This window comes from Phyllobates terribilis, unplaced genomic scaffold (assembly GCF_046119375.1).
Source record: "Phyllobates terribilis strain yellow unplaced genomic scaffold, ASM4611937v1 Scaffold_11__3_contigs__length_659146591, whole genome shotgun sequence".
Classification (NCBI taxonomy): domain Eukaryota; kingdom Metazoa; phylum Chordata; class Amphibia; order Anura; family Dendrobatidae; genus Phyllobates; species Phyllobates terribilis.
Genome location: NW_027362771.1, coordinates 317,601,055 through 317,617,454, shown reverse-complemented (window position 1 = coordinate 317,617,454; position 16,400 = coordinate 317,601,055).

The window sequence follows — 16,400 nt, the reverse complement described above, 5'->3', positions numbered from 1 at the left end:
CTGTTTGAGTTATTCTTATTAGCTCACACTGAGCAGTTAAACATGATAATATGTCTGCCACATTCTTTATTGCAGAACAATTTATAGGTTAAGCACAGTGGAAACATTGCTGCACTTTTAGTTAGTGAAACAGTGTCTGATGATTACAGATGATGAACTAGTCAATGATATTCAAATTCTACAATTAATCATTGCAGCTTTCAGCACATTATAACTAGAAACTTGCAAGTATCTCTGAAACACGAAATGGAATTTTTACAAATAGCTTAAATTTGGCCAATGTCCTTCTTTGTTTCTCTTCCTTTTTTCGTTTTCTCATTCTCCCTCTCAACTGCCCTTCCTTCATGAAAAAAAGTCTTTGTTCCTCTTACCCTCCCTCAATCAGCGCTCTTCCTCCCCTTTTTATTCCATCCTTCATTCACTCAGTATATTCTTTCTAGCTTCCAAATTTCTTCCTCTTTTCCTCTTTTGCTAAATATATTATTACTTTGTTTTTTCCTTCTCTTTGTTCACTCTTCCTATATCTTTTTCCTTCTACCCTCTCTGGGTTCATTTTTTTCTCCCTCCCTTCATTCCTTCCTTTCTTCCCACTCTCATTTCATTTTGATTAACAAATTTGTATTTACTGAACATCCAATAGCTTTATCAATCTTCTCAAGAAGTATTATAAAACATTACATTATGATGCAACATATTTTGTTACAATTTACCTTTACTTGGTCAGCACCTTTAAGGTACAGTAAATCTTCTTATAATTTATGCTAAGTCACTTCAGTTCTGCAGAGTGTGGAGCTGTTAAAGGTTTTCAATGCCGACCAAAGATTCATACTAATCGCGGTGTGTTGTTCCTTCCTACAGAGCATATGACACATTTATTTCCTTTGAAGCCATTCTACGAGAAAAGCATATCCTTTATATTGAAGTTAAATGCATTCTAATTGTAAATACAATATAATTACTACATTAAGTCCGACTTTCTAACACAATTTTATTACAAGAGCCGCCGAAAATGCTATAATGTTTGTTTAAAACGTAGCTATCAGTGAATGGATGAGGGCATCAGATATAGGGAATATATCATGTCCAAGGAATAAAATATCAAAATCTTTTTTATTGCATAGCAAAAATAGGTTATAAATCTTTGCAATGGAAGAGGTTCACATGATAGCCATGAAAGACTGATGTGTTTTCAGCGTAACAATAATGTCCTTGGCACCAGATAGCAACTTTTCTGAGGAAGAAATTAGATCTAGCAATTGCACTCACTCATTAGTATTTTCACTCTGCATTGCACACGTAAAGATTTCTGCAGGTCTCCAATTCCAGAGCTCCTATAATCTGGTAAATTTTGTTTTGTGTAATTCAGAAAGGTGAGAGTAGCAGAAAGAATACTGCTCCCTCTCAGAATGTTATCTTCTTTATGTATTTTCCTTCATTTTGTAAACCCTGCATGAAGGGAACGTGTCAGTTGCTCAAACCACCAATATGTACTTTTCTTGTTGAGGAGGTCAGCCCAATCCAAAAACTCATTGAGTTGTACATATCAATAATTATTTACTCTTACATCATATCACCAGAACCATGATTAGAATGCTCTGTTTCTGTCACGGGTGTGTCAGGTGTGACAGACAGTCACTCTGGAGCTGGCTGTAAAAGGTCACTGTGCTTGGCATTGCAGACGCCTTCTTGATTCCCTCATCTCTGTAGTATAGTTTTATCATTCTTCTTTTAGGACCCAACAGCGACCTCCACCTTCTGCTGCTGATTGACACACCCTTGCTGGGTAGTTAAATAGTCTCAGTTTCTCCAGAGAGGCGCCGGTGATAGTTCTATGTACCTCTATGTAGGCTTGGAGCACTAGCAGTTGGCTAGTTTCTTCTCTGGTGCCCTTGGAGGACGGTTGGCGTTATCTCTCTGGTGTCTGCTCAAGCTAAGTGTATCCCCTTTGTTTGTCTACCTTGTTGTCTTTAGTTTGTAGTGGGACTTGAATAGTGCTCACCCTGCCCCCTCCCTATCTAGGGTCAAGCTCTAGGGATATTCAGGGCTTAGGTTCCTGCTCGGCGATAGGTGTGGAGCTTATATAGGGACGATAGGGCAGGCAGGGTGATATTAGATCTGCCTAGTGGTCTCCACTCCCCCTTTCCCTAGTGTGTGGGCTTCCTTCCCCTCTCTCCTTTGTGTTGCGCTTAGTCTTTCCCTCGCTTTGCATGACAGTTTCCTCCTGGACTTCTTTATGTGCTTATGTTAGGCTCAGCAGTCACTTATTTGGGATCGACTGAAAATAAATTTGGAATAAAATTATAGGTATTTTGTGTTATACAAAAATACCCTTAAATGAGCATACTTATTATAGATAGGTGGCATACACCCCTCTGTACAGACATTATTATTTCATTAGCTTTTTTCCTTTGTTCTAGTATGTCATCTGACACAGTACTCCATCCATGCAAAACAGATGGGGTGGAATGTTGTTGCAGAATGCTGTGGTAGCCATGCTGGACAAATGTGCCTTAATATTGCAATAAATCACCTACAATATCACCAACACAGCACTGTCCGTATCCATGCTTGACTATGAGCACCAAACATGTAGAAGCCATTCTGTCACCTTTTCTGCGTCTCATAAAGACATAGCGGTTGGTGCCAAAAATCTCAAATTTAGACTCATCAGACCACAGTACTGATTTCCACTGATCTTAATAACCAGTCCTTAGGTTGCTTTGCAATAACAAGTCTCCTCTTCTTGTTTGTGGTCCTCAGTAGTGGCTCCTTTGCAACAATTCAACCATAAAGGCCTAATTCTCAGAGTCTCCCCTGGACAGTTGATGTTGAGATGTGTCTGCTAATTGATGTTTATACATAATTTATGAGGATTGTTATCTGAGGTGCTATCAATTTATGGTTTCTGAGGCTGGAAACTCTGATGAATTTATCCTCTGCAGCAGAAGCAATTCTTAGTCTTCCTTTCATAGGGCAGGCCTCATAAGAGCCATTTTCATCCTAATGATTGCTAGTTTCCATGACGTCAAGTTTCTAGCTATATTCTAGATTGACTAACCTTTATATCTTAAAGTTACAATGGACTGTTGTTTCTCTTTACTTAGTTGAGTGGTTCTTACCATATGCTGACATACAACAGCTGTGGAATAGGGCTCAGCACTAAATTGAACTTGTACCAACCCTGCCTCTGCAAAACACACCATGTTTGTAAACACTTTCTGAAGATCGGTGATTCTACATATGAGCTCTTGATGAGGCATACCTGTCAATTGAAAGCCATTCCAGTTGATCACCTGATGAAGCTGCTTGAGAGAATGCCCAAGGGTGTGTAATGCTGTCATCAGAGTAGAAGGGGGAACTATGAGGAACTATGAGGAATCTAAAGTACAACACATATTTTGATTTATTTCATATGTATTACTTTACTCCTTGTTTTTACACGTGTTTTGTTGTAGTTTTGCTGCTTTCAGTCCAAATCTGTAATATGCAGATTCCAATAGCAACAAGGAAATGCTTTGCATGAAAATATTTTATATATACTGTAATCCTCACCAAAAAATTAACAGTATCTACTTTGTACACAGTTATTATGCATGTGATTTCACTATATCATAATTTTTATGTAGATTTTCCAACTCAAAACTGCATGAATTTAAATGCTTTATTAGATGAAGCAGATCAGGTGATGTGTCAAAATTAAAAAATTGTGGTTTTTCAGAAGGATACAGCACTCTTGAAATCGCTAAGATATTGAGGCGTGATCACAGAAGCATCAAGGTATTTACAAAGTTTTGTAGCAAATAGTCAACAAGGTCACAAAAACATGTTGACAAAAAAAGATGCACATCAACTCCCAAAGATTTGAGAAGAATCAAACGTAAAGCGACCAGGAACCCATTATCCTCCAGTGCTGTCATATTCCATAACTACAACCTCCCTGGAGTGCCCAGGAGTTCAAGGTGTTCAGTGCTCAGAGACATGGAGAAGGTAAGAGTGGTTGAAACCTGACCACCAGTGAACAAGACACATAAGGTGAAATGTCAAGACTGGGCCAAGATATATTTGAACACAGGTTTTCAAAGGTTTTAGGGGCTGTTGAGATGAGAGTGACTCTTAATGGACCAGAAAGATGGGTCAATGGATGTAACAGGCACAGATCGCCAATTTAACTCAGATGCCTGCAAAGTGGAGGTGGAGTGTCAGGATTTCTGTTGCCTTCTACAGTTTGACCTCTAGTGGCCGCTATTGTTCACTTTAATAATTATCCTGCAGTTTCACTACTTACCATTGGAGGCTGCTGTTCTGCAATTGCCCTTTACCAAGATGGCGGATGCTGAATCTATGGAGTCCATATTGTTTCCTGTTTGGGCCTACTTAAAGCTGCATGGATCTCTCAATCATTGCTTGAGTATTGTGTCTAGCTATTAGCCTAGTTCCAGTTTCCAGTTTCCATTCTTATCCAGACTGTTCTAATTTATCTACAGATTGTTTCCTACAACTCCTTGCTTTCTCCAAGAACATCTACTACCTCTTGCTGTTACTGCTTGTACTCCTTCGGTCACTGGTTTCCAGCAGGACTATGCCAGTACCGTAACAGGATACTCAAACCTCATTATGGATGCCGCCGAGGGAGGAAAATTGGAGGTGCGTGTAACTAAGATGAACTGTTTGCTTACCAACATCTATGCAGATATGCAAACACCAAAAGCAAAATGCACTGCATTTGAAAATCAAACAACTCATAACGTTCACATTTTTGGACAAGCTACACAGGATCTACAGAATATTGTGCACGATCTAAGCACTGCAGTCTGAACAGAGCCTTCAGTTACAAAATCAACATATTGCTCTGGCCCCTCCACCCACCCTTCCACTCCCACCTTTCAGGTTTGATGGAGACCGTGACAAATTTCTTGGATTCATCAACCAGTGCAGATTGTACTTTGGTGTACACCCTGCTCACTTCCATACTGACAGATTAAAAGTATTGTGCATCATTATGCTACTGGCACATAAAGCATTGGCCTGGGCAAGCCCCCTTATTGAAACTCATGATGACTGACTTAATGATCTGGAGGCTTTCCTAGCAGCCATGAGCCAGGTGTTTGATGACCCTAATCATTGTGCAACAGCTTCAGCTATACTGATGGCGCTACGTCAGGGTAAATGCTCTGTTGCAGAGTACAGAATTCAGATGGTGGATGATTTTTTTTTTAAGAACGGACTCTCCAGTTCACTCAAAGATGAACTAGCCCAGGCCGATGCTCCCACAAATTTTGATGACTTTATTCATCATTGTATAGACAACTGATTATCAGAGAGAAGATTGGAAAAGTGGACTTCAAACTGGTCCCGCAACAGTAATCTTATCCACCTGTTTCAACCACCATTCCCAAAGACTTTAAGATAAAAAGTCCTCACATATCTGAAGTTGAATCCATGCAGGTCAACAGCCTTTTAAAATGTGAAAGTGCTCAGAGAAAAGAACGAAGACTTCGGGAAAATCAGTGAAAAAAAGATGAAAAAAGTCCAACGATTTGTGGGCTTTGCCAATTTTTACAGATTTTTCATTAAGAATTTTCAGGTATAATTGCACCAACCACCGAATTAACAAAGAAAGGCATATCATTTGTTTGGTCTCCTCATGCACAAGATGCTTTTTCTTGTCTGAAGACAAAGTTTACCACAGCTCCTATACTAATTCATCCCAATCCTGAACATGCCTTTATTGTAGAAGTGGATGCTTCAGATGGTGCAGTAGGGGCCATTCTATCACAAAGAACATGAACAAAAGATTTGCTACATCCTTGTGCTTATTTCTCCAGAAGTTTGACCGTGTCAGAGAAGAATTATGATGTGGGGAACAAAGAGCTCTTGGCTATCATTGCTTCTTTCAAGGAATGGAAACTTCATCTAGAAGGAGCAGCTCAACAAATTGTTGTTCTAACTGACCATTGTAACCTTGAATTTATCAGGTCTCCAAATGTTTGTCCCCCTGCCAGGCTCGATGGAGCCTCTTTCTTAACCAATTCAACTTTGTTATCTCTTACAGACCTGGCTCCCGTAACTGTAAGGCTGATGCTTTATCAAGGATCTTCTCCAAAGATCATTCTACAGCAGCACCACCAACATCTATTCTGCCTGAGTCCAACTTCCTGGAGTTTTATCCATAACAGATACTTGCTGGAAGATATACGTGAAGCTTACAAGACAGACCCAATTCTTCTGCATCCACAAATGTTATATCTCTTACCTTTCAAAATGGACTAATAATCATTGTATCTATGTTTCATAAACTTTGAGGCATAAAGTATTAAAACTAATCCATGACTCCAAGTTAGCAGGACACAAAGGAATTCAAAAAACACAAGAATTTCTGTCTCGTTTCTTTTGGTTGCCCAATCGTCAAAATTATGTCAGACAATATATATCTTCCTGTAACACCTGTGCCATGTATAAAACTCCCCACGCATCACCAATGGGATTATTGCAGCCTCTGAAAATTCCATCTTGTCCTTGGGGTTCTATGTCTATGGATTTTATTGTGGAACTACCAGTTTCAAAGGGAAAGAGTTTATTCCTAGTAGTGGTGGACTGACTCAGCAAAGCAGCACATTTTGTCCCCTGCACTGGTTTTCCATCTGCTAAAGAGACTGATGATCTTATAATTCAAAATGTGTTTAGTCTTCATGGGGTTCCAGACTAAGTCGTCTCTGATCGTCGAACACAATTTATATCTAAATTCTGGAAGAAGTTTTGTGCAACATTGGACATTGATGTCAGTTTATCTTCTACATTCCATCCCCAATATAATGGTCAGGCTGAACGCACAAACCAAACCTTAGAGTAATATCTCAGATGCTACATTTGTCATTTCCAGGATGAATGGGTTCATTTGCTTCCTATGACAGAATTTTCATACAACAATTCTCAAAATGCTTCGACCAAACAAACACCATTCTTCGCAAATTCTGGGTACCATCCAAGTATCCTTCCTAATTTTCCCAGAGAAATGCCTATCCCTGTTGTCACCGACAGAATACAATCCCTGCAACAGACTCTGGAAATACTAAAAGACACTTTAAGAATTGCCCAGGAGAAATATAAGGAAACAGCAGATAAATCTCGCAGACCTTCTCCAAGCTTCGAAGTGGGTGATGAAGTATGGCTTTCCACCAAAATTTGAAACTACATATACCTTAATCAAAACTGGGTCAAAAATGTATTGGTCCATTTAAAATAATTGGACAAGTTATCTCAGTAGCTTTTCGCCTTCAACTTCCCAGAATGATGAAGATACATCCAATGTTCCATGTCTCCTTACTAAAACCATTTGTTCCAAATCTTTTTCCAGGGCTTCGTCTGCCTCCTCCTTATCCTATTGATGTGGATGGGAAAGAACATTACACAGTTGAAAAGGTCCTGGATTCCAGAATATTCAGAAACAAGTTGCAGTACTTAATAAAGTGGCAAGGGTATGGCCCGGAAGATAACTCCTGGGAACCTGTAGAAAATCTCAGTGCTCCTCGACTGCTTAACCGGTTCAGGACCGCCCACTGTACATAAACGTCGGCGCTGCCTGGGCTCTGTGCAGCACCGACGTTTAAAAACGGTGGGTGGTCCCGCAGCCCTCAGGACCCCCAGGGTCCTGCAAGCTCTGCGGTTCCGGTGCAGAGCGATAGCTCTGACAGGGGACATCATCGGGACCTGGTTGGATCAGGTCCCAATGATGTTAACCCTTTGCTATCTTCTATATGCCGCGATCTATAGTGATCGAGGCATATAGAAGATGAGGAGATGGGGTCGTCAACTTACCTCTCCAACGGCCCCCTGATATATTCCAGGACCTGCCGTTGTTATGGCAGCTGGAGGTCACATGACCGCCTCCAGATCTGCCATATATGGTGTCCTGCTGAGCTCAGCCCTGCAGCTGAGTCCAACAGGAGACACTGACTGTGAAACAGTCAGAAAAGATGTCATGCAATGTAATACATGTCTATTACATTGCATGAATCAGTGATTAGAAAAATAAAAATTAATGTCCCATACAGGGACTAAGTAAAAATGTAAAAAAAAAGTCTAAAAAATGTTGTCAAATAGCGCTCTGTCCCTCCCAGATCTCGCCGTATGGCTAAGCGGTACGATACAGTCACATATGGGGTATTGCCACTTTTAGAAGAAATTGTGTGACATATTTCGGCACCAATATTACCCATTGCCCTGTGTGAAAATGTAAAATCTGAGGTTAAAATATTTTTTTGCGGTAAAAATATAATTATGTTTTTTTCACTGCCCAATGGTATAAATTTAAAAATTAAAAAATACTCACTACTACCCTAGATGAATTCCTTGAGAGGTGTAGTTTACAAAATGGGGTCACTTTTGGGGGTTTCTGGTGTTTCGGCATGTCAGCGACTCTTCAAATGTGACATGGTGTCTGCAACCTATCCCAGCCAACATAGCGCTCCTTTCTCTTCCGAAACCTGCCGTATACCAAAGCAGTGGTTTCCCCCCACATATTGGGTATCGGCGTACTCAGGAGAAATTGCACAACAAATTTCATGGTGCAATTTCTCCTGTTATCCTTATGATAATGCAAAATTAGGGAATGAAAAACATTTTTTGTGGGAAAAATGTGAAAATTTTATTTTTACGGCTCAATATTATAAACTTCTGTGAAGCACCTGGGGGTGCAAAGTGCTCACAACACATTTAGATAAGTTCCCTAAGGGGTCTAGTTTCCAAAATGGTGTCACTTGTGGGGGGTTTCCACTGTTTAGGCACATCAGGGGCTCCTCAAATGCAACATGGCGTCCGCTAATTATTCAAGCAAATTTTACATTCAAAAAGTCAAATGGCGCTCCTTCCCTTCCAAACCCTGCCGTGTGCCCAAACAGTGGTTTGCCTCCACATATAGGGTATCGGCGTGTTCAGGAGAAATTGCACAACAAATTTCATGGTGCAAATTATCCTATTACTCTTATGATAATGCAAAATTAAGGGATGAAAAACGTTTTTGTAGGAAAAATGTGAAATTTTATTTTTACAGCTCAATATTATAAACTTCTGTGAAGCACCTTGGGGTTCAAGGTGCTCACCACACATCTAGATAAGATCCCTAAGGGGTCAAGTTTCCAAAATGGTGTCACTTGTGGGGGGTTTCCACTGTTTAGGCACATCAGGAGCTCTCCAAACGCAACATGGTGTCTGCTAATTATTTAAACAAATTTTACATTCAAAAAGTCTAATGGTGCTCCTTCCCTTCCGAACCCTGCAGTGCGCCCAAACAGTGGTTTTCCCTCACATATGGGGTATCAGCTTGCTCATGAGCAATTGCACTACAAATTGTATATTCCATTTTTTCCTGTTATACTTGTGAAAATAAAAAAATTGGGTCTAAAGTAACATTTTTGTGAAAAAAAAGTTAAATGTTCATTGTTTTCTTCCACATTCTAAAAATTCCCGTGAAACACCTGAAGGGTTAATAAACTTCTTGAATGTGGTTTTGAGCACCTTGAGGGGTGCAGTTTTTAGAATGGTGTCACTTTGGGGTATTTTCTGTCATAAAGGCCCCTCAAAGTCACTTCAAATAAGATGTGGTCCCTAAAAAATGTTTTTGTAAATTTTGTTGGAAAAATGAGAAATCGCTGGTCAACTTTTAACCCTTATAGCTTCCTAACAAAAAAAATTTTGGTTCCAAAATTGTGCTGATGTAAAGTAGACATGTGGGAAATGTTATTTATTAACTATTTTGTGTGACATATCTCTCTGATTTAAGGGCATGACAATTCAAAGTTTGAAAATTGCAAAATTTTCAAAATTTTCGCCAAATTTCTGATTTTTTCACAAATAAATGCAAGTGATATCGAAGAAATGTTACCACTATCATGAAGTACATTATGTCACAAAAAAACAATCTCAGAATCAGGGGAATCAGTTGAAGCGTGACAGTGGTCAGAATTGAAAAATTGGCCCGGTCACGAAGGCAGAAACAGGCTCTGGCGCGAAGTGGTTAAAGAGTTCCACCAAAAATACCCACATAAGCCAAGCAAATCATCATCCGGAGCCCTCTGTTGAAAGGGGGAGTAATGTCAGCATTTCTGTTGCCTTCTACAGTTTGACCACTAGTAGCCGCTATTGTTCACTTTATTAATTGTGCTGCAGTTTTACTCCTTACCACTGGAGGCTGCTGTTGTGTTCTGCAATTGCCATTTACCAAAATGGAGGATTCTGAGTCTATGGAATCCATCCAATCTTTCATTCATTGCTTGAGTATTGTGTCTAGCTATTAGCCTAGTTTCAGTCTCCAGCTCCTGAACATTCTTATCCAAAGTCTGCATTTTTCAAGAAAACCATGATTTTTATGCAAGGCAATACCCCGTTGCATGCATTGAAGTCGCCACTTCTTGGCTAGGTGGTAAAGATGAAAGAATAATGAATCTGTCTCCTTCCTTACCTGACCTAAACCTTATTGAGAACTTGTGGGCTCTTCTTAAATGTCTTAAATGGGAGACTTATGGTGAAGGAAAGCATGACACCTCTCTGAACAATGTCTTGGAGACTGTGGTTGGTGCTACCCAAAAAAGTTGATCATCAACAAATAAAGAAACTCCATAGATGAAAGATTTATGACTGTTATTGGAAACAAGAGTGGCTATAATGTTCACTAAATTTTTTTGAATTGTCAGAAGTGTATTTTTGTACATTTTGAGCCTTTTGGTTATTATTCTCACCCAATTATGTTTTTCACTTTGTTGCATGATAATTCTGCACACTAATAATTGCCCTATAATTATGTACACATAGATATTCTCCTAAGAAAGACAAAACCATGCTTTTACTCTCTTAAATATTCAGGTTTCAGGTTTATTAATCTTTTTGGATTGACCAACAGCACTGTAGTTTTTCAATTATAAAATTAATCATCATACAAATTGCCCAATAATTGTGCACACAATATATGTATTTAAGATAAGGGCACCAATTATATTTCTAGATGTATTAAACATGTAATTTAATTTGACTACTAATTTGGCCATATGCCATCTATTATTGGGTATTTGCCTAGGTGATATCAATCACATAAGACAAAATAATATATTATTGTTTGCAATAATAATCTGAACATCACATTGGGAGAGTGCTTTATATCTTATAGGGAGATGCAAACCACGGGTTAAGCATTGACACAGTATGGGTTATCTATAAGCTGCTAAAAGTGCAGAATCACATTGCCTTTTTATACATTGAAGTTCAGCTGCTTTTCTACTTAGCACATTTCAAAGTGCATAACCCCTTGAAGGTCCTTTGATCTGACTCAAGAGATGTGTCTGTGACGCACCCCCTGGGCCATGTTCAGTGAATACCCGGAGCCGGATCTGACAGGGGTAGTAGTCCTCGTGGCGGTGACCCGGTCCGTGCCCAGGGTGTCAAACTAAGTGGTTGGCAGTCTTGGTAGATGTTGTTTCAGTGTCGACTACGCCACCCGTTGATTTGCGGTCACAAGGCCGCCGCTGCAGAACAGTCCGCTGAGGCCGGTAGTATGTGTGCAGCGATGGTGGTATAACCCCCAACGGGAGGGGTATGGCCTCAGGGCAGCTGGTGCGGATGATGGAGGTAGTGATAGTGCAGAAAGGAGAGTCAGAGACGTGAGATGCAGTTTCAGGGTTTTTACTCACAGGTGTTCCTTCAGTCACTCTGGCCTTGAGTGACCACCCGAGCCGTGCTGCATTCACCAGGTGTGGGACTCGGCTAACCCCCAGGCAGTTCTGGAGCGTGGTCCTGAGCCCCCTTCTCTTTCTCTCTCTGCTGGCCGTCCCCACCAGGGATCCACCTTTGTCTGGTTCCCTTGGGCCTTCTATGGTAAAACCTTCTCTGGCTTTCCTGACCCTACTCTTGGTGTACCTTCCTGGTGGATGTGGTGAGGGTCGTGGCAAAGTTTGACCACGACCTCCGGTTCCTGGCTAAGGGTTACTTTTGCCTCCGCCAGCTTGGGATCCGGTGCTCTCTTCTGCCAACCCTTCACCCTTCTGGCTTAATTCTGGGATCTCAGGGTTCCCTCTGGCTCTGCGTCTCTGGGCCTTTCCTCCTCCTCTCTCTCCACTGCAGGCTTGGCCCTGGAGCTGGGCCCAGCCGGAGCCACAGCTCCCTGTCAGCCCTCCTGGCTGAGCTCCTCTCTGAACTCTCCTGGACTCTCTGACCCTGTTCCTAAGATGGTGCCCACCATATATACTCCCTCTATGTGTGAGCCCAGGTGACTAGCACCCAATGGGCTCCTACTTCTATGCCCAGAGCCCCTCCCCTATCTGCCCCTACACTACTGGGATGTTCCTCCCCCCCTCCCACTCCAGCCAGGGACAGACGCTGTCGTACCTGCACATCTAACTGGTGGGAGTACCGTAGTTCTGTCCCCCGGAAATGGGATGTATGTAGTGCATGCAGCCTACTGAGCTCAGTCCCACACCCCATCCTTACCCGGGAATGGAATACCACACCTCTGGGTCGAGGTGCAATACCCCTGTAGCAGCCGAGTCCTCGGGGTGCTACATCTGCATGTAGCTTTCCAGGTTTGTAAATACATGAGAAAATACAAGGAGGAATAGTTCGGCATCATCACTTTAGTCTACCCCACAGAGACATTATAGCCACCATTATTTATTGTATTAATTGAAACCTTTTTGGGTTTCTTCTCAAATGCTGCCAATATTCTGGTAAGTGTACCTGGTTCTTTTATTTGACCCTCACATGTTATTAGATGACTATAATTAGTATGTACAAATAGAACTCAGATATGGTTTGTATCAGATCTTGCACCTGCAGTATTGTATTTCTATCTAGCCCCCATGTTTTTAAATGTGCTTTAAAAACACATCTGTTTAGACAAGCCTATCACCTCAATTCACCAACCTAACTCTCCCCTGTTTCCTCCTAAATGTTAATCTTAATCTGCTCCTGCCTATTCATCTGTCTCCACATCCTCCATGCACCAAATAGCACACGGTAACTGCCCTTAGACGGATACTGGCTGATGACCCTGTTCTACCTATTGTGTCCCCCTATTTCCATATAGATTGTAAGCTTGAGAGCAGGGCCCTCACTCCTCCAGTAACTGTAAGGCTATGTGCTCACGATGCAGAAATGCTCCGGATTTTTCCTGAGAGTTTCTGCATCTCTCTGGCAGAAAAAAACGCATGCGGATTGTACATGCGGATTGTACATGCGGATTGTACATGTGTTTTTCCTGCCAGGGACATGCAGATGTGAAGCGTTCTTCACATGCATTTCTGCATGCGGGTTGTCAAGCGCTTTCCAAGCGATTTTAGCATCACTTGGAAAGTGCTTGACAACTTGGTCACACTATAAAAATCCATGCAAACGGCATGGATTTATATAGTGTGACCGTAAAGAATGGTAAAAAATAAAAAATAAATATTATACTTACCCTCTGATGGCCCCCGGTGTCTTGTTTCCTTCCGTCCTGGCTTCCGGCAGATCGCGGTACATTGAAGGACCTGCCGACGTCAGCGTCGCGTGACCCGTCACATGACTATGACGTCAGAGCAGGTCCTTCAGTCCATCGTTATCTGCCGGCATGAAAGGACGAGTGCAGCGGGGGCCGCCAGAAGGTAAATCTAATCTTTATTTTTTATTTTATTCTTTTTTTCACAGTTTCTATGGTACCCGGGTCCGGAGGAGAGTCTCCTCTCCTCCAGACCCGCGTACCATCCACACATTGAAACGCTTGGATTCCGCATGTCCTTATCTAGTGAAGCAGAATGCATGCGTTCTAATGCAAGTCAAAGGCGGCGAAAACGCAGCACTTCCGCAAAATAATTGGTAGTGCTGCGTTTTTTTCCGCAATAATAATCCGCAGCGGAAATTTCCTCAGCATGTGCACAGCACATGCAGATTATAATTGGGGAACATGGCAGGCCTTCTACCATGCGTTTTTTAAGCATTTCTGCAGCGTTTTTGCCGCTGCGGAAACGCTTAAAAAGCACATCGTGGGCACACAGCCTTAAAATGTGATACATTGTATTGTCTTTATTGTCTGTACATGTCCCTACATAATTGTAAAGTGCTGCGGAATATGTTGGCGCTATATAAATAAAAATTATTATTATTATGTTTTCTGACGCATCAGTAGACCCTGTGGTGATCTCATCATCTGTCATGATATAATACCGACACCAAGTAACAATAGAGCTAATCAAATACAGAGAAGAGAAGGTTACTTGCTGCAGAGTTTTATGATATTGCTTTTTTGATCATTTGAAAGTTATGTAAAATTCCAAAGCACTGATTGCTCCTGCACTTATTCTTTAGGATGCTTTCACATTGTGTTTAGGCACCTGGTCAGTGGCTCACATCGGGGCTTATGTCCAAACCCCAGCAAAACGGGATTCAGGAATATGCGCTGAGGGAGTCATAGACTATAATGGTGTGACAGAGTAATTTGTATTCTGCATTCTATTCCGGTATATGTCACATGGACGGCACATGAACGACAAATGAATGGTACACACGCATGGCACACGGATAGTAGTACACGTACGGCCAACAGAAAACCACACGGATAGTAAAAATGGACAGTCTCACGCGTATGTCTTACACATACATTTTTTTAAGCGGACATGTGAAGGGGGCCTAACTCAGAATACTATGCCATTCTGTCTATCAATGGTAATCAGGGGGTAGATATTGGGCATGAAGAGGTGTCCTAGTCCCTGAAAGGGTCTTATGACCCCCTTTACCACATAAGTAATCATCAGTATTATAAACAGTGAGGGCCCTGGTAAAGGTTGTACATTGAGGCACTGGAGTTGTGCCTCAGGGGGTAATAAAAACATATATACATGTCAGTATAAACTTTTACCTTGATGTATGATAACTCATTTTAGGTGATTGGAGGAGTACATAAAAGTGCAATTCACAATATGCACTAACATACTTTTCCTTTTATACATGTCAGTTACTCAACTTTATCATATTAAAAAAAATCCTTCAAAACCTAAAATTTTGTTTTTGCATCTTGAAGTACAACCAAGCTACGGGACATGAAAATTCCTTTCTCTATTACCATTGCAAGAGCATGTTCCCTCAGAAGATTCCGTTTATCAATAATATACTTCAGAATCGTATTTGCAAACATTTTCAAGTTTTATTATTCACTTTAGCAAATGCATCAGAATGTGTATGTCTTTAAGAAATGGACCATGCATACAGTATATCAACTTATCTTTTATCTTCTGACAGTTATATGGAATATTGTTTTAGCTACCAACGAAGCTCATAATTCCATAACTTATATAAATAAGGATATCCTGGTAAAATCATTGTCTCGTTTTTCATTTTATAGCTTCATCTGATAGATCTGAAATATTGAAAGCTGATTGAAGTATTTTATTCTTTATAACAGTTTCTGGATTCCCTCTACACTTCAACATATTTAGTCTGAAGCATAAAATAAAAAACTGGATCAGAACAGATGCTCTCCTGACAGTGTCCAAATGGGAAAAGCCGGCGTAGACAGAGGAGGCACAAAAAGACATAGATGAAAGTTAAATCTATAGCTGTCTAAGAAATCTTCAGCCTTCATTTCATTGCTCGCTTTCTTTATAGTAGCGTAGAGATCTTCTGACCTCAGTTAAACAGAGCTTGTTTGATGTTCTAAGGGTATACTAAATATCATGTTGAAAAATGGCTGCTTTGCTTTTTTCCTTCTAAAGAAAAAGACTGAGCTATCCCTGTTTGTGTCCATAGAATTTCTTTCATGTAACAGTCACAGCACTAAGGTAATATCTTTACCAAACTTTTACAAACTGTTCATAATGTTTCCCCCAAGTACCTGTCTTGGTTTTATACTTATTAATCAACTTTAAACCAAATGTCACACAAGTTTGATAAAGAAATACTATAAAGTAAATATTCGTGTCGCAGAATAAGATATCACTTTGAAATATACAGTGTTGTGCAAAGGTTTTAGGCAGGTGTGGAAAAAAAGCAGCAACCTAATAATTCAATTAAAAAATATAAGTATTAATAGTTTATTTTTATCAAGTAACACAATGCAAAGTGAATTAGTAAAATCAAAATCTAAATTTAGATATATATTTAGGGTGACCAACTTTTGCCTTCAAAACAGCATCAATTGTTCTAGCTAACTTACAAAGGATTTTGAAGGTTTAGGCTGTGTGCCCACTATGCGTTTTTTTAAGCATTTCCGCAGCGGAAATTCCGCTGCAGAAACGCTTAAAAAATGCTTGGTAGAAGGCCTGCCATGTTCCCCAATGATAATCCGCATGTGCTGTGCTCATGCTGCGGAAATTTCCGCTGTAGATTATCATTGCGGAAAAATCCGCAGCACTACCATTTATTTTGCGGAATAGCGCCATTTTAGC